The 24,496-nt window shown below is 37.3% G+C and overlaps 1 protein-coding gene across 5 annotated transcripts in view; it reads right to left on the bottom strand.

The window, feature by feature from the left end:
- The window catches only part of GLI2 (GLI family zinc finger 2), a 401,511-nt gene that overhangs the window by 341,613 nt on the left and 35,402 nt on the right, over positions 1 to 24,496 (bottom strand). For 2 of the 5 annotated variants that reach the window (XM_074301783.1, XM_074301785.1), the window contains exon 2: positions 21,756 to 21,841. The exons of the other annotated variants lie outside the window; for them this stretch is intronic. The gene's annotated coding sequence lies outside the window, so the exon portion shown is untranslated. The remainder of the gene's footprint in view (positions 1 to 21,755; positions 21,842 to 24,496) is intronic. 5 annotated transcript variants of the gene reach the window in all.

The raw sequence follows: 24,496 nt of genomic DNA on the forward strand, positions 1-24,496 counted from the left end.
GGCATGGAGAGCTAGTTCCTCTGCTGTAGGTAGCTATGAAGTCATCTGCTTGAAGGGAAAATGGGGGTGGGAAGATACAACACTAGCTGCAAGTCTTGGCAGGCAGGGAAGGGAGGGGTAGAGTTCCAAATACTTGGTTACAGAAGAATATAAGCTCAAGTACAACCTCTGACTTAGTCTACTTTTGCAAAATCTCCTGCATTGTAATTCCAATTGATGAAATTCAGAAGTAACTACTCTTAAAATATAATGAATCTGTCTTCTCCCTTCCAATGGCTAAATCTGCTTCACTGTGAATGTTGGTAACACTGACTTGAACATTCCCAGCAGATATCTTCAACATAGAGAAGATCTAATTCAGTTCCAGTTGATCAATGATGGACAGAAACAGCTACACCCAGAGAAGGAACACTGGGAAATGAGTGTAAACTGTTTGCACTATTGTCTTTCTACCCAGGTTACTTTTACCTTTGGAATCCAATTCTTAACATGCAACAAGAAATTTGGTTTTACACACATATATTGTATCTAGGATATACTGTAACACATTTAACATGTATGGGGCTGCCTGTCATCTAGGGGAGGGAGTAGAGGGAGGGAGGGGAAAATTTGAAAAAGAAGTAAATACAAGGGATAATGTAAAAAAAAATTACCTATGCATATGTATTGTCAAAAAAATTATAATTATAAAATTAAAAAAAAGAACATTCCTAGCAGTTTTCTTGTTAATGGAGTGGGCAAGGGCACCCATCAGATATCAGGAAACAGACACATTCAGCTTCATTTTAGGGAAACAGCCTTTCACAACATAGTGCTAAGGAACTCATAAGTACATTCTTATAGGCTGCACCATATAATTTAACACAACTTTACTCTGCCTTTCTCTGTTTTGTTCTAGAGGTGATCCTGTATTCTCAAAGGATCCTCAAAGGCTATCCAGTCCAGTTTCTTCATTTGGAAGAGCAAGGAGTTTGCTTGGAACAGGAGAGTTTGCCTATGGTCAAAGTTAACATGAATCAAAAGTAGGATTTGAACTCAAGTCCTTGGACTCTGGAATCCTTTCCACTGAAGCATAGATTTAATCAGAAAAAAAATAGGTCCTATTATGTTGCAAAAGCTTTCAATGGGAATTAGACATTTTTAAAGACCTGCCTGAATTAGTTGGAAAGTCTTAGCAGCAAAAGATTGGCCACTATATGTTAAAATTGGGCCACATGAAAAACTGGATTAGATGCTCTGGTTCGAATCCCACAATACATCTACTTATCTGTAAAGGAAGGGAACTGAACTAAATGAGGTCCCTTCTATTTTTAGATCCATGAACCTTTCTGACTGTATAATTATTATTTTCAATCATTTCAAGTTATATCCAACTTTTCATGATTCCATTTGGGGTACTCAGGAAAGATATGGAGTGCTTTGCTATTTCCTTCTCCTGCCTATTTTATAGATGGGGAAACTGAGGCAAACAGAGTAAAATGATTTGTCTAGGGTCACACAGTGTCTGAGACTGGATTTGAACTCAGGAAAATGAGTCTCCTGACTCCAAGCCTAGCACTCTATATTTGTTGTGTTGCTTAGTTGCCCTTGTGAATAATTATACAAAGTCATAGTATATAGTATGTTTGATACTGTTCACATTTATCTTGTTTTTCTAACTAGACTTCTTTACAATAAAGGCCTTCTTTAGTTTTCTCACTTTGCCTAACATAGAACTCAACACAGTAGTAAGTGCTCAATCAATAATGAATGTTGCTGCCAACATTATCTAGCCAAGTAGTCTAGGCTATGAATTCTGAAGCAGCTCTTTCTGCCCTATTTCTTTGTGCAAAATTATAGAGACTTAAAACCACACATACAGTGAAAAGGTGAGCAAGCCAAGTACATTCAGTCAACTTTTCCCAGATGTTAGGAATAAAGGTTTTTTTTGTTTGTTTGTTTGTTTGTTTGTTTTTAATAGGGGCAGGGTAAAATAGTAGAGATCTAAAGTTGGTATGGAAACCTGGATTTGACTCTTATCCCTATCACTTAACCTTTCAAAGACTCAGTTTCCTTATTTGCAAATTAGGGATAACAACACTTGTATGACCAAACTTCTGGTGTTAGGAAAACACTTTGAGAAACCTAAAACTCTATAAGAATTCTAATATATATATTGAATAATAATAATGATATTAATAATAGTTCTAGCTTCCCAGGAGTTCCTGTTTCTATTCCACTGAATATTATGAGTCCTTGGATATGTATTAAACACTCTTGATTTGGTGATGATTATTGTGAAAGTATTGCGAAGAGAGATAAAGGGGAAAGAGAGCAACAGTTAATTTTGCCACAGTCTGTCTTGAAAGAATCCTAGTCAGCCTAGCAACACTAAACATTGAATAACCATTGTATCAATGGTTCTAGAATATCCTTTTCAAGTCATTCCCATGTTATTTCTCTCATATACACTCAATTCTTCACCAGTTGTCCTACTTACTCTTCCTAGTACACAGCAAACTACCTCTTGCATCAGTCAAAGACTTTTCTCAGAATGGTGCCTTTCCCAGAATGCACTCTCAACTCATCTACACTTCTTAAAATCTCTAGCTTCTGTCATCTGCACTGTAAAAAGAAAGGAAGGTCTGGACTAGATGGTCTCTCAAGGTGTTTCCAAATCTGAATCTATAATCCTATAATCTCAAGTGTTATGATCTTCTGGCATCAAGTGCCCTGCTTACATAGTAATTTATATCTTCTTTGCATAGATTTTATATTTACTTATATGTATGTATATATTTCCCTCCTGTCCCTTTCCCTTAATTTGTAAGTTCCATGAGGATAAATATTATTTTTCTTTTTTGATTTTATATCTTCAGCACCTGGCACATTATAGGCACTTAAATGCTGATTAACATATAGTATAGCACTACAAACGTATATACCAAAGGAAGTAGAAGATAAGTTTTTTGCTTTTTGAAAAATAGGTGTTTATAGTTGTATGCTTATTACTGTTATATTCATTCTGTAGTTAAGCAACAACCTCCAGTTAATTCCTGAAAATGCAAATTTCCAAACACAGAAATGAGGATATTGAGGGTCTGAGATGAATGCTAGATGTCAGTGTGTGAGTGACAGTGACACAGATTTGAGTATTTGAGGGCAAAGTATATACATGTTTAGATATATGGATTTAAAGGACAGAAGAGGGTTGCAAATGTGGAGTTTAGAGAGACACCTGAGTTGAAAATATAGATTTGGGGATATGGGGGTAAGGAGTTGGTGAAGGTTAGAAATTTAGGGTACAGTAATTTGGGAATAGGGAAATTTGAAGCAGACAGATCTGAAGGAAAAAGAGAAAGTTTGATATCCTGGGACTGTGTGTGTGATTGAAGGGAATTTTAAAAAGTTTTTCTGCTCCCTTTTGGCCAACTTTAGGGTTCACCATTTGACTGCAGAGTCCAGCAGCATTCTAGGCTGCTTTGTATTTGGCTTCTGCTTAAGTCACTATAGTTCTCCTGCCTCCACATTCCTGATGGGAGGATTTCAGTCTCAGTACCTTTCAACATTTCCGCCCTTCTACATATACCTCCTCTAGTTTGAGTGATTCTCTGAACTGAATGTGTCTCTGCAAAGGAAGGAAGTGGGCAGCCTTACTCCTTTGCTTAGATCAAATATCAAAAGGACTTCAGGCTCAGAGACATTCCCAGACAAACCCCACAAAAATAAAGGTCTTTCCAATGCTTTCAAGACCCAAAAACGACACACACACAAAACCCCACCACTTCTGCTGGCCGCTAATCGGATTTATGTGGGCTGCTCCTTCATTAGGGACTAAAGATGCCTGGGCAGAAAGTATCCACTAAGACACTGAGGACACAAAGCCAACTGCAGGTGTGTTTTTTAGAGATTTATGAAAACAGACTCCCCCCTTTTACCACACATACACATACATACACATGTACACAGACACTTCAGCTACAAATCATCTGTAGTCATCTTATATAACTCTGGAAAATTGGATTTCCTGGAATTCAGCAGTAGTGCTAGGATTCCAGAAAGATGTTTACATTTGTTTCTGCAGCAGCAAAACCTAGTATTTAAACTAAGTCAACCAGGGTTGACCCTTGGATGACATGTTCATCTGTTGAGAATGCCCTACTTTGGCATTTGATCCCTGAGTGACTTAGGGGACAATCAACTGAATTTCTAATCAGGGAATTCCCCAAATGGGATTTCAGTCTTCCCACTGAAAAATTGGGAGAGATTATCTCTTGATATCAACCTGTTTTCCAAGTTTTAACTAAGTTTGAATGAGGTCAGGCTACAGTGAAAAATGTTCATAAGTTAGTGTTAGTAAAATACTTCAGTTCATTTAATCTAGCCCTTTCTTCTGTATAGGCAGGTGGCTTGCCTAAAGTCCCACAGCTGACAAATAATACAGCAGGAAATCAAATCCAAATCCTCAGACTACAAAATAAGGGCTCCCTCCACTACACCATGATGCCAAATTTCCAGAATAGTTATTCACTGGAAAAGGGACTGATGCTGAGCGTCACACAGACACAATTTAACTTTCACAGTATTTCTGTGTGTACTGGAAAGAATGGAGAAAGTTCCCCAGTCACCTTCTGGAAATCTATGTGTTTGAAAGGGTCCTCTGCTGACTCTGATTGTGATATCATCAAGACAAATGTGTAAAAGCTGCAGGCCTGAGCAAGAGGAAGAGCTGAACTAGGTGGGTGGGAATGAGCTCATTCCACCACACAAACTTCTCTGAATTCAGGGAGAACAAATCCAGCAGGCACTGAAGCTCAAGAGAGAGATATGTTGACTGTTTATTTCTGCCTTTTTTTTCATCCTCCAGTAACCCAGTTTCTCTAAACACCAAAGACTGAGAGAATGCATACTACAATGATACAATTTTTTCTATTGGTTTTTCTATATAATATTTATATGGTGTTTTAAGGTTTGCAAGTATTTTATGCATGTTATTTTATTTGATGCTCTGAACAACTCTATGAGGTAGATGCTATTATTGCCCCTAATTTTATAAATGAGGAACCTGACACACAGACAAGAGACTTGCCCAAGGTCATCCAACTTATGAGTGTCTGAAAAAGATTTGAATTTAATTTTCCCTGTACACTATCCAGCTAACTGTCTTATAATTAATTATAAGTCATAACACAGCTGGTCACTTAGCGAGTTAGAGAACAGTCCTAATTAGGTCAAAGAAGTTGCTTCATTCTCCATCTTTAGGTAGAACAATTAGCCTTTCTTCTAAATGTGTGCCATTGGTCAGAGGAACTAGCAAAAGACTACTTCATTCATTAAACAAATGTCTATGTGCAAAAAATGTTTACTTATCATTTACAAGGAGCATTTGCTTTGGCTGGGACTGGGCTAAGGGGAGAAGACAGGAATAAATAGGATGCATGGTTCCTGCCTTGAAGTAGTTTATAGTCTAGTTGAGAAGAAAGATAAACACATACAAAGATAAACTGGAGTAGGAGTTTTTTCAAGACTTACCTAGTCAAGGCAAATCAGCATTGTGTGGACAGTAAGTGTTCTGAGTTTAAAAGGAAAAGATAAGATAGACTAGATAATGGTGGGATCAGATCAAGGGGGGGGTCTGGCATGCCCACTGTTGAACTCAACCAGTGTGGCCTGGATTGGTCCGGGAAGATTTCATAGAGAAGGAGGGTACTTATTTGATACTTTAAAGCATAATATAGAATTTGGATAATAGATGGTAGGACTAATATGATAATGGAACCCAAGAAGATGGGGTACAATTTCTAAAAAGAGAGGGAGCTAATAGTTCCACTATTTTGGCAGACCCCACTTGGAATACTATTTTCAGTATGGGACATCATGGTTTAAGAAATTAGAATATATCTAAGGAAAGTCAACTAGGATCATCTATGACATATAAGGATTTATTGAAGGAACTGGACATGTTCAGACTGAAGAAAAGAAGACTGAGTTGGAGTGGCAGGGAGAGACAGAAAGATATGATAACTATCATTGACTATTTCACGGGGTGACATGCAGAAGAGGATTAGACTTTTGGCCCCAGGGAGAAGAACAAGGAGCTAGCTGTAGGAGTTATAAGAGGAAAATTTAGCCTTGATGAAAAGAAGGATATTAGGAGCTGTCCAGAAGTAGAATGAGCTTCATCATGAAGGGCTAGATACCTTCTCTTTGGAGGTTTTCAAATAGAAGCTTGATGGATATGTTATAGTGGAGATGCCTTATGAGTGTGAGTTGGAAGAAAGGGACACAGAAGTTCCTTCCAGGTCTCAACTTTTATAAATCTGTGATTCTTAGAGGAAGGGATTTCCTAGAAGGGGAAAGGATGAGCCTAGGTGCCAAAGCAGAATTAAGTGGAGCTTGGTGAAGGACCTGACTAGAAAGGTCAATATGCATAAGGAGCAGGAGCTAAGGTAGACTAGATAGGGTGGGGTCAAATCAAGGAGAGTTTTGCATGCCCATTGTTCATCTCAATCCAGGAAGGAATAGACTTGGCAAGTGTGGAGGAGGGGAGACACAATCCATTGTTTCCCCTGCCTCCACACCAATTTGGTGAGAGTATTAAAAAGTTTAATTTCAATTACCTCTTTCTTGAAAATTACTAATAAAGCTTTGACGGAGATGTTACTTAATTTCCCAATTGGCTAGGAAATGAAGGGAACTGTAATTGTTTGACCTCTCTCACCAGGCAGCCAGACATGGGGAAAGGGGGGTTTGCTCATCTGAGTACAAAAAAGAGTTATCATTTTCCCTAGTGAACTTTTTTTTCTCCCCAATCATTAGAAAGCACTACAAAATGAAATAAAACTCTTCTCCATGTTCCACTCTGTGTCTAGTAACAACCAACCACCAGCAAGCTCGCTCCTCTTGGTAGGTGCTTTCGTAGCTTTAACAGTCACTCAACATGACTATGCCTTCTACTATAGCTAGCATGTGTGTCCATAACCTTTTTTCAATAATCTCCTAATTTGTTTCCCTGCCTCAAGTATAATATCCCTTCTCCTCACAATTATCAATTCATATTTCTAAAGCACAAGTCCCATTACATCAATCCCCTAATCAATAAAATCAGGTGACTCCCTATTACAGTAGGAATAGTCAGTCAGTCATTCAATAAACACCTGTTTAGGAGATACAGAATATAAAAGATCAAAGACAATCTCCTTTCCCTGAAAGCTCTTAATCTAATGGAGGAGACAAATACATACAAATAAGCTATCTATAGAATAAATAGGACAAAATTAAGAGAGGGAAAGCACTAAAATTAAGAGAAAGCGGGGAAAGGCTTCCTGTAGAATATGGAATTATATGGAATATGGAATATGAAGAAGGGAAAGTATTCTGGGCATAGGGAATAGTCAAAGAAAATGCCTGATGACTTGGGATCTTTGTAAAAGAGCAAGGTGGCCAGTATCTCTTGTTCAAAGATTACATGTTAGGGAAGAAGATGTAAGAAGATTGAAAAGGTAGGAGAGGGCTAGGTTATGAAGACCTTTGAATACCCAAAGAAGATTTTGAATTTAATCCGGGAGGTGATTGGAAGCCACTAAACTTTATTGAGGATTACAAACTGCTCTCTGGCATTTGAAACACTTCCCAATCTCACTTTAACCTACCTTTTCAAGCTTGTTACACTTATAAATACCAAAATAGGCTTCCTGCCTTTCCAATCGCTCAATATCCCATCTCCCTTCTGTACAATCCATGCTTCACACCTGGAATATACTACTACCTCACATCCATCTCTTAGAATCCCTACTTTCTTCTCTGATGTTTTCTGATCCTGCCTGCTAGTATCTCTCCACCAAAATTATCTTGATTTATTTTGTATGTATTTTGTATATTAGTGAGACAGGATGGTACAAAGGACAGAGCATTAACCCCTGAATGAGAAAGACCTTAGTTTTAATCTTGCTTCTGATACAAATTGGTCATGTGATCCTGAGCAAATAACTTAATTTCTCCCTACCCTGACTACTCTTCAAGACTCTATGCAACACTGGTGTGATCTGTTAAGAGAGAGACTCTTGAGAGTCTTTCTACTTAGATGAAATTACTAATCTAGTCCCAAAAGAATGATATTTATTGGGTTCCCCCCCAAAATGGAAGATCCTTGAGGGTAGGGACCATTCTATTTTCATCTTTCTGTCTCCATGCATGGCCTAGTACAGTATCTAGCACACAGTAGGCCTTTAGTAAATGCCTCTTGATTTATCAGATATTAAATTGCCCATAACAAGATTCCATTTCTTTGTGAGAGCTAGCAGGTAGAATGATGTGATTTTAAAATCACAAGAGCATAGAAATTGCTCCATCACACTCAAGAGTCCATTTAGCTGTCACTTCTGTCTCTGGTTATCATCTTTCCTGTAGACCTCAAACGTTAGGAACATGACCCAAACATCCTACTTTTACTTAATAAGCCATTATGGAATAATCATCCAAGAATTTCACTAGCCCCTCTAAAACTCTATACCCTCAATCCAAATCATCTCTAAGAAGCACTAAATTATATGTTTTTTCTATATAGTGTGAAACAAAACATCCTTTTTTTTTTTTTTTTTTTTGGCTTAAATGTCTCTCCGGTTTCTGGTCCTTCTTGACTTGATAAGTTTCAATAATTTCCCTGCTCAGCATTTTTCTTTGAAGACCAAAATATCCTACCTAATCTCTAGTCTGCCTTCAAAAAGCAGTTTCTCCCCTCATTGCCCTTGATCATTTCAATGTCCTATTGGGTACCCTCTCCAACCTTGTTCAGTCTTTTTTAAGTGAAGCAATTATCAAAGCATACTAATTCTATAGTAGCCAGATTAGCAGAGAGTATGGTTTCAGAGTGGCCTTGAATTGGGACGCACTCCTAAGTCTTTCCTTTTCCTAAGAGAGGATTAGTTTAGTGGCTGGTTTTGTTTTGTTTTGTTTTTTTTAAAGGTCTGCAGGTGGACCTGCTCATTAGGCATTCCAGACTGTATGGGGGAGAGAGGCCCATGCCCTGGGGACAGCCAGGAGTCCTCCTAGCTCAGGCCCACAGTACTCTGTGTTTCCTGATTTTATAGAGGCTAAAAGGCTGCAGCTGGATTGTAAACTACAAGTTCATCGGGCTTGCTCAGTTCCAGACATACTTAAGAACAACAAGAATAACTCATCAGCAACTCCTTTCTCTCTATGCTGTGAACTTCTGAACTCTCCACATCATGATGCAAAGAAACATCATCCAGAAAAGTTGGGCATTATACTGAAATATACTTAAAACCTTGTCCACACAGGACTTTTGAAAATACGTAAAAGTATAAATGAATGTTACTTAGAAGTTTTGAAAAAGGGATTTTAAAATAATTGTTGTTTTAAATCACTATTTGCTTTTCAAAAGTTTTTTTAGTGCCATATTTTAATTCCTCTCTATAATTGTGATCTAAAAGAAATTAAGGCATTCCTAAAGGAAATCTACCAATGAATATCAAAACTACAAGCGGTTTTCATAAAAATTGCTATAGACTTTTCTCCTTTTTGTATAACACTAAAATTTCAGAGGCAAGATTGGGAGAGGAAATAGGAGGATTTAAGTGTATGCCTGTTGTTAGTCTAATCCCTTCAATGATAATAATAGTGTTTTAAATTTTCCAAAAAAAAGTATACAAAACATTTTATAAACATTATATCACTTTATCCTCACAAAGTTAGATGCTATTATTATCATCCCCATTTTACAGATAAGGATATTGAAATTAAGTAACTTGCCCCTGATCCCACAACTATTAAATATCTGAGGTCACATTTCAACTCAGGTCTTCCTGACTCCAGGTTCAGTGCTCTAGCCACCATGATAGTCTATTCATCTTGGCAAATATTAATTGTATCTATTCTGTGCAAAAAATAAGTATAACCACAAATAGTAACACTGTCTATGCCCTCCAAAGGAGTTTCTAGGACAAAACAAAACAAGCGTACTTCCTCTTCAGCATGTCTTGAGGACAACTGTCATATCCTTTTTTTATGGCATGCTCCAGTTTATTAAAGTCCTTTCTAAAATGTGGAGTCAAGAACAAACACAGTCTTCTCTAGATTTGGCCTAACAAGAGCAGGGAACCAGAGGGGCTTATGACCTTCTTCGTTTTGATAGTTATACTTCTATTCATGTTGCCTAACAACCCAACAGCTTTTCTGGTGATCCATAATGGGGATGAGCATGAGGTCTACTAGAACCCTCAAGGGTCATACCAGGTTCTACTGTGTGATTGAGATACCTTCCTCCCTTATCCTAAAGCAGTTTAGTAATTAACTGTTCTGTTTAACTTAGAAGACTGTCATTCTGTTGCTAGTTCAATTTCTGTGTGGATCAATTATTTCTGTTCAGTTCTAGGGTCATTGTCTGTTTCTTATTATGGCTATACTAATAGCCATTTTACACATATTGGGTCCCAGTATGTGACTCCTGTCACTCCTGTGACCCAGGAGCCATAAAAAGCATGGAGAGAAAAAGTGTGTCTAACTGTGTGGACCATCATCACCAATAGCAACGATGCATATCATTGATCCTATGAAAAGTGAAACATTAGGGTCATCTATTCCATAAAATAAAAAGCTCACTCACAAGAAAAAAAGGAAAAAGCCCAGATTATTTCATCTTCCTTATCGTGTAAATAGTTAAGACAAAGGGGACAGGTTTATTTAGACTGTTTCAAAACTCAAATGTACCATATGAAAGAATGCATAATAAACACCAAGTCAGGCGTCATTACTATTAAGCAATAAAAAAAGTTCCGCCAACCCTCAGTACCATTAACATAAATGTTGATGTTGCTGTAACTTTGCAATGAGTCTACAGAATTTGTAACCTCCATAGGTTGATTTTACATATATTAATATGCACTAAATTAATATTTATATGGAATTATTAGCATATGTATATGGAATGAATAGAATGCGATATTCCCACTAGGAAAGCTTGCTGATTGGCAGGAAGTCCCATTCCTTCTAGCCAATCAGAAAATTAAGAATTCTTATCCTTCTGAGTGCCACAGGTTGGTTAATCAGACAAATTTTTAGGTCATTCATGTTCTAGAAATATTTGCACAATGTTAGAGATGGAAAGTCAGAAAGGTTCATCATCTAATCTTCTCATCTTATAAATGAAGAAACTGAGTCCCCTAGGTAAAGAGATGCAGCTAGCAATGGAATGCATGTCTTCTAACTTACCAGAACAGCCCTTTATACCATGCCACTAGAAAAGAGCTGACCACAAAGTCTACCCAATCATTTCTGTAGTTTAAAAATAAAGAAGAATGATCTGAAGCTATTTAAACTGATGCAGATTGAAAAGAACAGAGTCAGGAGAACAATAAAAATGACCACAATAATGTAAGAAATAATAACTCTGAAAGCCTTCAGAACACTAAACAATGCATCAATCATGACTTCAGAAGACTGATGATGAAACATGCCTCCTAGTTTTTGGCAGAGAGAGGTGATAACTAGAAGTACAGAAATAAATGTTCATTTTTCAGATGTGATCAATATGTTGATTTGTTTTACTTGACTATACTTATTTGTTAAAATGGAAGGCTTGGGGATGAGGTGCAGAGAGGGGAAGTAGGGACATTGGCAGGAATTGAGATTTTTAAAAAGAAAAAAAACTTAATACATAGAAATAAGTTCAGAAGGGGACACAGGCAAGCAAGGCAGTTTTGGCACTATTGTATTGAAGTTAAAATACACTTTAAAAGTATAAGTAACAGAAGTTCACAATTATTTATGCAATTGTGCAATCTTCTTTTTTGTTCTTTGTATACCGAAATGTTAATGTCTGTTAAGTTCACAATGAAAAAGAAAATTTAAATGATTATAAATCAACCAATAACTGATATTTCTATTTTTCTCCAACTGAAGAACCAGTCCAGCCAAATGCTTACTCAACTGGTGCCCATTCCCCTGCTTGGGACAGTTGTGACTCACCAAAAACACCTCATTGTAATCATTAAAATGTACCTTAAAATTGTGTGTGTGTGTGTGTGTGTGTGTGTGTGTGTGTGTGTGTCCCCACACACACAGAGGAAATAATCAGAAAAGAAAACAAAACAAAATATAAACAAATGCTATATTGAGTGATACCAGTTGTCAGTGCTTTTTGGAGCCAAGTGGGAAAGAAAGAAAAACATGGTATAATGGAAAGAGGAATGAAATTGTAATCATAGCACTTGGTTTTAAATTAATTTCTACTATTTACTATTTCATAAATTTAGGCAAATTATTTCATCTGTCTTTTGCCTCAGTTTCCTCACAGGTACAACAGACTAGATTGTATGTATAGAAAGAGACTTTTAAAAAATTTACAATTTAGATGTTTTTCAATCAAGTAACTTCTAAGTTACTTCTCAGTCATTTCCAATACACACTACCTGAACTCTGGTCATTTTCCTCCTTAGTTCTTCAGGCCTTTCCCACTTAAACCTTGGAATTTGTCCCTGAGACACTAGGTTCTAATAATTAAACTTCCCATCATTTCCAAACCAATTAGTCCCCAGCATATCTCATCTCCCATTCACCAGTATAGTTACTTTTGTGTAAATCCTTCCCTCATTATAAAGTAAACTCCTTGAGGACAGGAGCTATCAAGGTTAGTATTTTGTCTCTTCGGCACTTAGTACCCAGGTATGTAGTAAGTTAAGGATTCATTATTCTTTCATTCAAAATTACTATTTAAAAAACAACTCATTCCTTCCATTTATAATGTCTTAGGATCCTATTTAAAAAATAGGGGAGGGAGTTGAATGAAAAGCTGTTGAAAAGAAAAATCAGAATGTCTCCAACCCCAAGCAATGAGAATTTAGAGAAATGAATATAACTCTGAAATGATCAATTCACACAATGTCAGGAAATCCTAAAATTCTCATGTTCAATCTGGTCTTCTTTCCACAAAATCCCACCACTCAGATGGATCAGGCAGGCTTTATATCTATAAGGTATGTTTGTGTCTAAGCATGTTCTTAAAAGTAAGAGAATAACATCAACTGCAATGCACTAGTCTCTTGGGTTCAAAAGTCTAACTCCAAGTGCTATGGCAAAAGTCGCTTCTTCACGTGTATGGTGAGTCACAAAGGACAGAGAAAGCCAAGTTGAATGGCACCCAAATTAGCATCTCATCATCAAAGTCAATTCATTATAGTTAAATTTGGGCTGCCTCTTCAATATTTCTTCCAGGAGATTTTCAAGCAACTAAGAATACCTAGCCCAGGGCATTATTTGCATACATTGCCTAGAGGTGAAAGGAATGAAAGGTAGCTTTCATTGTTCTAGAACCAAAAGGCTTCTTTGCTTTTTAATCAAAAATCATTCTAGCCACAGACTGGCAAACACCATAAAAACCAAAGTGTAAACTAAGCTTGCAATTAGGTTTGGCCCTGCAAGTAAGGGAAGTGGGTGGCTGCCTAAACACCCATCTGAGGGAAACCGCAAGGCACCTTCTGCTCAGAAATATCTCCCCTACCTCCCTATCCATGGGGACTACCTAACCTCTCCCCTTTCCACTCTCACCCCATTTAAAGTCACTAATAATTAGAGTTATTACTAATAACTAAGGTTAGATGGGGAAGTCATGAATGGGTTAGAATAGGAAGGATTCAGTTTAAATGCCTATATGTTTTCAGGATACAGACTTCTAGACTTGTGACTGAGCACACAGCATTGGATAAATAGAACTGGCTGTCACCTTATATAGAGCTGTCATTGCCTTGAGGGATGAGACACTAAATGGGAAAATTTCTTTTCTTTTTTTTTTTTTTTTTCTGGGGTTAAGTGACTTGCCCAGGGTCACACAGCTAGGAAATGTTAAGTGTCTGAGATCACATTTGAACTCGGGTCGTCCTGAATTGCTCTATCCACTTCACCATCTAGCTGCCTAAACTGGAAAATTTTCAAGGGGGTTGATGCAGAAGATGGGAGCACATCAAACAGAAGCTAAAAGAGGACGGGATACAATGGAGGTTCTAAACTAAGGGAAACAGAAGAATTACTCAAATGGAGTTGGTTGCTCAAAATTAGGACCTTTCTAAAAAAACAAACTTTGTCTACGTACTTTTTTTCCTGATTTTTTAACTCTGCTTATGATAAAGGTAGACATCATATCAATCCTTCTCTTCTCAAGAGGCACAAAGTAGAAAAAACAAAGCAATTTCTAAGAAATCAATTTACCCAGTGAAGTGCTTCATGACATATTGAATCATGTATACGTACACTATATATATATATATATATATGTGTGTGTGTGTGTGTGTGTGTGTGTGTGTGTGTGTATGTGTGTGTGTGTACATATGCATGTATATATGTGTACATACACTATATATGCTATATTTAATTTAGATCTGTTATTTCATGATGTATGGAACTCTTAATGGAGGAAAGAGTCCTAATACAGTTCAACAATTTATACTGTACAGGCCTTGGGATGAGCAGTTCTGCTGTGATTTGCCCAGGATCATTGAACCAGAAAGTGTCAAGATGTAGTACTTCTGTCTCATATATTGTTCTTTTAAGGATTCAAAGATCCTCAAAGTTCTGAAAGGTTTGGTGAGTTGTCTAAGATAGTAAATAAGTATCAGAATTAAGATTAAAACTCAAATTTCTAGATTCAGTTCATGATTTCAAGTTCAATATAAAGCTCATTTTTAACTTTGTGTACATGTACATACATACACATACAGTCTATTCTAAACTATACTTAATCAGATTGTTTTCCATTTCACAGGTATTAATTTTGTTTTGTTTTATTATATTTTCCAATTAAATTATAAACCCTTCTAAAGTAGGAGCTGTTCCTTATACTTTTCATTTTCTTACTTCCCCATAGTGCCTTGCACAGGAATGGGGATTCAATAGGTATTCAGTAGATACCTGATGCTCATAATAAGCAAATCCTGAAGAACCTAATAGATCATAAGGACTGAAAACACTACAGGTTTATAGGAATAGTTGGAGTTTTTTCTGGGAAAGTGATTTAAGTGCCAAGATACTATTATGCAGATAAACTGTTATCTCACCTGACAAACCAGACAGGGGTATGAAAAGCTGGGGCTGTCCAGACCCTCTGGGAATCTTGGAATTTGCAAAAAGCAATTTTGTTGACGAATCCAAATCTTGGAATAAGATCTGCTGAAAAGTACCTCTTAAAATGATTTTTTTTTTTTGGCCCAGACTTGTCTTTTCTCAGCTCCACCCTACAGACACTTTATTAATAAGCCAAATCTCTGTTCCAACTAACCATAAGCAGCACCAAAAGCATCTGAAGTTCATCAAAACTTCCTCCCAAGTAACAAGATGGCACATGTGTTCCCAAGCCGCCAGGTTGTGTGGTTTAGGGAAGGGGGGGGGGGGTTTGGTCATTTTGACTCAAAAGGCTATAATTAGAAACTGACACTCTTTGTCTTCAGAAGAGTTTGCACACATTAAGTTGAAAGGAGTAAATTCCAAATATATACACTGATGCTATTTTGCTCTCCTGAGATTCACAAAGAATCAAGAAAAAAAATGTAGAATGGCAAATAAATAAATGCACAAATACAGTAAAGCATATACCTGGTGCCCAGTCCATTACAGAATCATAGATCTTGAACAGAAGTTCTTAAATTGTTTTGTGTCATGGACCTCTAATGGACCAAGCCTATGTATTGCCCGAATAATTTTTTTAATTCATAATTTCAGGAAATGTAAATTTCATTTAAATACTAGTGAAAATAAAGGCATATTATTTTTTCTCTATCCAAGCTCACAAACCAACTGACATTTATTCACAGATACTTTGGGAAATCATGAGCCATAAAATTAGGAAGGTGATGCTCTATACTCTTACTTTTTCACACTCACTTGGAGTACTGTCTGTAGTACTGGGTGTCACCATTTAAGAACTGGTCATACTTCCACCACTACTGCCACCTCCCTGGAATTCATTTGAGGAAGCACTAACACCAGTCATCTTCACTTCAAACTTGATTTATGACTCTTAGGGCTTCCCCTTACTTTTCAGCTCCCTTTATGTATTCATTAAAATGTAAGCTTCTTGAGAGCCTGGACTGTCCTTTTAATTGTATATACACTCCTAATGGACATTGCATCTAGGGCCATTTCTAGTTATCCTGAGCTTGCCACTGAATCCAGATGGCTCTAAAGGAAAAAAGTGAGGCTGGTGACCTTCCTCACTTAAATTCAATTCACTTGCATGTCAAGGTATCACTTCCCTGATGTTATGGTCCTCTTCCATAATGAAAGACAAAAACTACAACATTCTCAGTGTAGCCCAGAGCTGGCACATGGTAATAAATGCTCTTATCTTTATCTAAGAAGGGCACTGAGACTGCAGAAAGTGTTCTAAAGAGAGTAATCTTATCTTATGAGGATCAGTTGGAGCAGGAATTTTTAAATCTTTTTTTTAATGCTTTACTCTTTTCACAGTTTAATAAAGATTATGAATGAAGAAAAATAAAAACATTCTAAAGAGTTGCCATGTGGAAGAGGAAATAAGAATTTCTAAAGAGTTGCCATGTGGAAGAGGAAATAGAATTGTTCTGTTCCCCAAAAGTTAGAATAAAAAGTATTGAATAGAAATGGAAAAAAATAACTTTAGATTTGTTCATGAAAAACTTCCCTTACAACTAGAGCTATCCAATAGTCCAAAAGGATTGTTCAGGAGATGATGGAAATCAGATAATATACAGTAGAAATTTCTTTCATGTACAGGTTGGACAAAGTAGATGTTGAAATCCTTTCAAATTCTCAAATTCTGTGATTCTCTAAAATATATCCTCTAAATGGTCACAGGATATGAACAGACAATTTTCAGATGAAGAAATTAAAACTTTCTAATCATATGAGAAGGTGCTCTAAATTACTATTGATCAGAGAGATGCAAATTAAGACAACTCTGAGATACCACTACACACCTTTCAGATTGGGTAAGAAAGACAAGAATGAATGTTGGAGGGGATGTGGGAAAACTGGGATTCTAATACATTGTTGATGGAACTGTGAATAGATCCAGCCATTCTGGAGAACAATATGGAACTATGTTCAAAAAGTTATCAGACTGTTCATACCCTTTTTATATTAAAACTTTTTTATTTACAAAGCATATGTATGTATTTTCAAAGCATTATGACCCTTACAAAACCTTCTGTTCCAACTTTTCCCCTCCTTCCCCTTACCCCCCCCCCAGCTGGCAGGTAGTCCAATACATATTAAATATGTTGAAATATCTGTTAAATCTAATATATGTATACATATTTATACAGTTATCTTGTTGCACAAGAAAAATCAGATCAAGAAGGAAGAAAAAAAAACTGAGAAAGAAAATGAAATGCAAGCAAATAACAATAGAGAAAGTGAGAATACTACCATTGTATTCCACACTTTGTTCCCATGGTTCTCTCTTTGGGTGTAGATGACTCTCTTCATCACAGCATAAGTGTAACTGGTTTGAATCATCTCAGTGTTGAAGAGAGCCATGTCCATCAGATCATCATCATATAATTTTTTGTGGCCATGTACAATGATCTCCTGATTCTGGTCATTTCACTTTGCATCAGTTCATATAAGTCTCTCCAAGTCTCTCTGAAATCATCCTGCTGGTCGTTTCTTACAGAACAATAGTATTCCATAGCGTTCTTATACCATAATTTATTTAGTCATTCTCCAATTGAGAGGCATCTGTTCAGTTTCCTTTTCTTACCACTACAAAGAGGGCTGCCACAAACATTTTTGCACATGTGGGTCCCTTTCCCTCCTTTAAGATCTCTTTAGGATACAATCCCAGTAGATACACTAACAATGTCCAACAGCAAGAGATACGTAGAGAAATTCCATTTAAAATAACTGTCGATAGTATAAAATATTTGGGAATTTATCTGCCAAGAGAAAGTCAGGAACTATATAAGCAAAACAACAACACACTTTCCACACAAATAAAGCCCATCAATAGATGCCCATCAGTTGGAGAATGGCTGAATAAGTTGTGGTATGGAATATTATTGTTTTATAAGAAATGTTCAAGAGGATGATTTTCGAGAGGACTAGAGAAACTTACATGAAGTGATGCTAAGTGATATGAGATTACTGTACATCAATATAATACATCAATGCAACATCAATATAATACGATGATCAATTCTGATGAACATGACTTTTTCCAACAATGAGATGACTGATGCCAGTTCCAATGATCTTGTGATGAAGAAAGCCATTCACACCCAGAGAGAGGACTATGGGAACTGAATGTAAAACACAACATAACATTCACACTCTTTTTGTTGTTCACTTGCATTTTGTTTGCTTATTCATTTACTTTCTTTTTTTATCTGATTTTTCTTGTGCAGCAAGAGAATTATATAAATATGTTTATACATATTGGATTTAACATATATTTTAACATGTTTAACATATACTGGATCGTCTGCCAATTAGGAGAGAAAGTGAGGAGAAGAAGGAGAAAATCTGAAACACAAGGCTATGCAAAGATCAATGTTGTCAAATTTTCCATGATTGTTTTGAAAATAAAAAGCTTTATAAACAAGAAAATAAAATACAATCTCTCTCTCAAACTCAATCAATAAGCATTTATTAAACACTTCCTACTTTCCTGGCACTGTTCTAGGTACTGGGGAGGAAAAAGAGATTTTTTACATTGTAGCTTTCTTTTAAGGAATACTTTCCCAGCCAAATTCTCAGTGAAATCCTCCCTGAACTTGGGTCCTGTTAGCACTTTTACTCTCCTTGATCTTGGGGCCCCTTGACACTTTCATCCTCTTTAGATTTCCTATGCGAATGTGGTGTGCTCATTATATTCCCCCAGGAGAATATAAGTTTCTTGAGGCTAAAGACAACTATCTTTTTGTCTTAGTATCTAGCCCAATTACATAGCACTGTGTGGCCTACCAATTCAAAGATTACTTGATTGTATATTTGCTGCTTAATATGTCAAAGGCTTTGGCCCTGTTCTGGTCCAAGGGAGAAACTATCCTCAGTGAGAAGCCTTCCACCTGCCTGAACAAGGCTGGCGCTCAGTGGGGAAAATCAGACACCCTGCCTGGCTTGGGGAGGAGAAGCCTGAAGTAGGGTGATATACATGGGCTCTTTAAAGACTATTACACCAGATGGCTTTAGCTATTCCATCTCATTTGTGCTCCAGCGCAAAGTGACAGCTTGGAGTTTGCCGCCCTCCATCACCCCCATCCCCCGAATTACCAGAACATGTTAAGTGCCACAACGGCATCAGGCTCCTCTAATTACATGAATCTCTGCCATCCTCTGCAGAGCAGAAGATAAACTGCTGCTTTAGTCAAGACATTGGGCCTTGATTTACTCTGCTATTTTGCCTAATTTTCTAATTTGCCCCTTCGAGATAAAGGAAACAAACACTTTCTAAGAGCAGTTCTCTTTGGCTGGGCAAAGAAATCATCTTCTGAGGATGGAGATTCTTTTGGCACCACATTCCATCTATACCCCCAACTTCCTCATCATGAACTATCACATTATGTTCCACTCATACCCCTACTCTTGCCCTGTTCTCCCAACTCGATTGGGAGAGAGACAGAGAGACTGAGACTGAGACACAGAGAGATTCTTTAGGTTTTAATTTTCAATTGAAGAAAATTGCAGGATAGAGGAAAGGGCAGTTTCTAAGAAACAACCTAAAAGGGGCTGTTACTTTCTAAAATGCATCCATCTCTTTTTGAAACTGGAAGGGGGAGCAGGTTCTTTTTATTACATCTTCATCAGGGTGAGTCCACATACAACTTTGATGGAATGAAATCTAAACATACCCTATAAATATAATGACCCTCTTGGTGGGATTGGTGGATGGAAAAGGGAAGATAGAGAAAGAGCAGGTGCCCAATTTCCCTCTGACCTTGTCCTAAAACTGCATTTCTAGCCTGAAGGTCCTTGCATTTAAGTGGGTAAAAATTACAACTTTCACAGACAACCCCAACTCACTGGAAGCAAGACAGTAATTTCCACTGGACTCCACAGAGTCCGGGCATGTAACTGCTACAACTTTCTCTCCTTACACTTTCCCCTTAACACAACATAGTTTCTCTGATGATTAAGCTGATTGAACTCCATCCTGAACATCATTCTGAATGCCCTTCCTCAACTAACAACACAATCTAGTGTTGTTTCCCCTGCTCTATTTCAACCTTCTGCATTTTTCCTCTTGCTCACTAATATTCACATGGATAAAGTGAAGCGCTTATTATTCCCATTGCTGAAGGTTACCTTGCTATTAAGTTCTATGCACTCTTTTATTGGTTGATTTCATTACTAAACCATGTCCATTTCTGCTCTCTGCCTGCCTTTTTAATACTGGAGTCCCCAATTCCAAGGATACTGGTCTTGGCAAATATCAAACCCACCTCCACGGTCTGTACGTCAACCAATTTTCTCCTCCTCCTCCTCCTCCTCCCCATCTTCCTCCTCCTTTCTTCTTCTTCTTCTTCTTTTTCCCCCCCCACCCTGAGGCTGGGGTTAAGTGACTTGCCCAGGGTCACACAGCTAGGAAGCGTTAAGTGTTTGAGACCATATTTGAACTGGGGTCCTCCTGAATTCAAGGCTGGTGCTTTATCTACTGCGCCATCTAGCTGCCCCCCCTGTCTTCTTCTTTTTCTTTGTCTCTGTCTCTATCTTTGTCTCTCTCTGTCTGTCTCTGTCTCTCCCTCTCTCTCTTTCTCTCTCTCATATGGTTATTTTAGATGCTGCTTATATCACGAGTTTAATTTTGGAGTTTGTTGATTTTGAGGGGGAGATATTGCATTTAATTCTCTGAATGATGCCAATATTTATCTATAAATTTCACAGGTAGGAACCACGTGTGATTAATAGATGATTTGAGGAGTCAAGGCAAATATGAGAAACCACAATAAAAACTAAGGAAATAAGCAGATTCCAGGATATTGAAGAATAGATCCCAGAATATACACAAGCAGTATCAGGACATTTGGAGTCAGGCAAGTGAAAAATCAATGAATTATATAAGATGGATAGAAGAGCCTAGCATATATTTAGAACCAAGATGTTATCAGTCATAGGGATGCAGGTCAAGAACAAATGTTGAGGCAGATACAAGCACTAAAACTAAGTAAATTGAGTCAATTCACTATTCCAGATACAGAAAATTCTATTCCCCACTTTTGTCCAAGGGAGCCAGCATTGGATTGTGATTAGTCCAAAAGCCTATTCTGTGCTTTATAAGAGAAGAGAGCCAGAAATTTAATTCTATTTTCCCAGGTAAGCAGTACCAGAAGGTAAGGGCCAGAAAATACTACCAATGACAGAGTTTTAACGATAGGAAGGATAGTATATAAGTAGGAATTAAAGATTCCAACAGGACTTGATCATTATCTGCCCCTCTGTCTCTGTCTCTCTTCTCTCTTCTCTCTTTCTGTCTCTCTCTATCTCTCCTCTCTCTCTGTCTCTGTCTCTATCTCCGTTTCTCTCTGTCTCTCTCTGTCTCTCTGTCTCTCTCTCTCTCTTTCTCTCTCTCTCTCAAACGAGTTGGGAGAACAGGGTATGAGTAGGGGTATGAGTGGAACATAATGTAATAGTTCATGATGAGGAAAGTTGGGAGTAGAGATAGAATGTAGTGTCAAGAGAATCTCCATCTCAGGCAAGCTTCATTGACTCCGTGTTTCTATTAAATTCTACAAGTCAAATACAAGCAACACGAATAGGGCAAGAATATAAGAATTAAGAAGTAATCTTCCCACCTTCCTTGGCACTTCTTGGGGCTTTAATCTGTTTCTGGAGAGGAATTCCACAGCTTCAGAGAGCTGTGTAGAACTTGGAATAGATCCTGAGGAGAGCAATAGAAATAATGATGGGGTTAGAAAAGAACACCTAAGGGGAAAGGTTAAAGAAAATGGGATAATTGTCAAAAGACTTGACATTACCTCATATAACCTCAGGACAATTCGCTATAAATTAGGTTTCAAGGGGGAAAATGTGTCCTCCTATAAAATAACATATCAGGTTTAGGAAGAATAAATTCCACTGTTCTCAGATGCTGTAAAAGCCACAGCTATGAGAATCATAGCTACCTTTCTGCAGACTGGGACTATTAAGGGTTTTCAAACATTTGTGTCCTAGCTCAGGTTAGTTATTCCTTTTTCAAGTAGGCCTAGAGGGAACTGCTTCTTGGACTCGCTTCCTTGGTAACAGAATATGGAAAGCCTCTGATGTTCTGCCCATTGGAATAAATGTTTGTTTGAATTAAATTTCATTGAACTGAATTGGCTTGGCATACTGGGATCTGAGCAACCTACCAGGCAGAGGCATTCTGACCCTCCCCTTGAGATGTGCAAAACAACATTCCTGGTAATAAAAAGGAAGCTAAAACAAACCCGATATGTATGGACAACTTGAAGATCAAACTATCCTTTTTCCCCAAAAACATTTCAGTATGAACACTTTTCTCCAGAATCCAAACATGATATCAAGAACACTGGCACATGGGCCCTCATGTCCACCTCCCTTTTTTTTTTTCTTAATGCCCTACTCTTCCTGACTCTAGCTTTTTTTCACCTCTAATCCTTATTATCCATTACTGTTTGATAGTCTTTTTAATTATGCTACTTAATTTCCAAAACTTGCAATGATTCCCTATTACCCAACACAGCATGTACAAATTCTTCAATATGATTTGTTATTGTTGTTGTTGTTTTTCATCATATTTAACTCTTCATAATCCTATTTGGGATTTTCTTGGCAAAGATACTCGGTTCGTTTGTCATTTCCTCTTCAAGCTTATTTTTCCAAACAAGGAAACTGAGACAAATAGGGTGAAGTGACTTGCCAGGATTACACAAGAGTCCCAGCATTCTATCCATTGCACCACCTAGCTGTCCTATGATACTTAGGGATGTCCATATATTTTGTCTCCTAACTTTTAACTTTATTACTCAATTTTCCCCAACTTTCTCCAAAACACAACATACTCATTCTACTTTTTCACACAATGCCCTTCCTCATGCCCTTCCTCATCTGTGATACCCTCTCCCTCTTCTCATCCAACTCAAATCTAACATACTCTTTGAGGCTCAGGGTTAGTCCTTTCTTTACATAGCCCTCCTTTACCACTCTGCCATCTCTGTTCTCTCCTTTCACCGAACTTCCATAACCTACAATGTATTGTCTGAATCACACCACTGAGTTATACGATTTGGTTATACGATTTTTAACATTGATTTATAATTGTTTCATGTGTTTAAATCTAAGCATCCCAGCAAGATTAAAAGATTATCGAATGAAGAATTCATATTTTCAGTATCTCCCCATCATGTTTTATTACCTTGTACTCAGGTTTCTGTTATAAACAGTAGTAAACAAGACTCACCTTCAAATCCCCAAAACATTTTATGGGTGTGTATATATATATATACACACACACACATATGTGGTATATATACCACATATATATATGTGTGTGTGTACACATATATACATATATGTGGAGGTAAGCTACTTGGCTTAGTGGATAGAGCATTCATGTACACATACATACAAATACTTGCACATATGTATATTATGCATATATGTGATCATGAATTATAATGATAGCTCATATAATATTAGAAAGCTATCAATATAAGGATAGGCTAGTGCTTAGCAAATGGCACATAGTAGGTTCTTAATGAATGGCTATTGAAGGAAGGCCCTTTTGTAATGGAAAAGCTATGTGCTGAAAAACTCACAAGGCATTGAAAGAACATAGTGTTCATATGATGCTGTAAGGCTCTCACAGCTGAGATGTTTCAGATGGTTTTTGGCTGGGGGTTTCTTTAAAATTGCAGAGTGAATGTTTTTGGACAGGTAGTCATCTCATATCAGGGGATTCTCAAGGGCAGGTTTCACTCAAGCCTCTAAATGAACAATCTCACTAGGCTATTGTGGAGGCAAATTCTTATGGAGGAAACTACTGGGTCAGGGATAGAGCCTTGAATCAGGAAGAACTGAGTTTAAATCTGACACTTAATCCAGCTATGTAACTTTGAGCAAATATCTTACTCTCTGTTTGCCTTGGTTTCCTCATTTGTAAATGGGAATAATAATAGCACCTAACTCCCAGGGCAGTTGTGAGGCTTAACTGAGATAATTGTAAACCAATTAGTATAGATCCTAAAACATAAAACATACTATATAAATGTCAGCTATTTCATGATTTTCCTGGTTATCACAATAATATTCAGTTAACCCCTTCAGATAGTGTACCTTATCCATTTGTTAATACAGTTCATATCTTGCTTATGGAATAGTCTCATTAAAGAATTACAAGTTGGATCCTGAATGAACTACTAGTAATAGATATTAGCCACTCTTGAGGAGCTTCTTAGCAGAACTTTTCCACTGGTCAAACTGAATATCTGAATGCTACCGCACTGCAGCAGCAGCAGAAGAAGAATGTATGTGATATTCTCATAACATAGACAAACCCATTTTATTCAACTATCTA

The sequence above is a fragment of the Sminthopsis crassicaudata genome, chromosome 3 (assembly GCF_048593235.1).
Source record: "Sminthopsis crassicaudata isolate SCR6 chromosome 3, ASM4859323v1, whole genome shotgun sequence".
NCBI classification, from domain to species: Eukaryota; Metazoa; Chordata; class Mammalia; order Dasyuromorphia; family Dasyuridae; genus Sminthopsis; species Sminthopsis crassicaudata.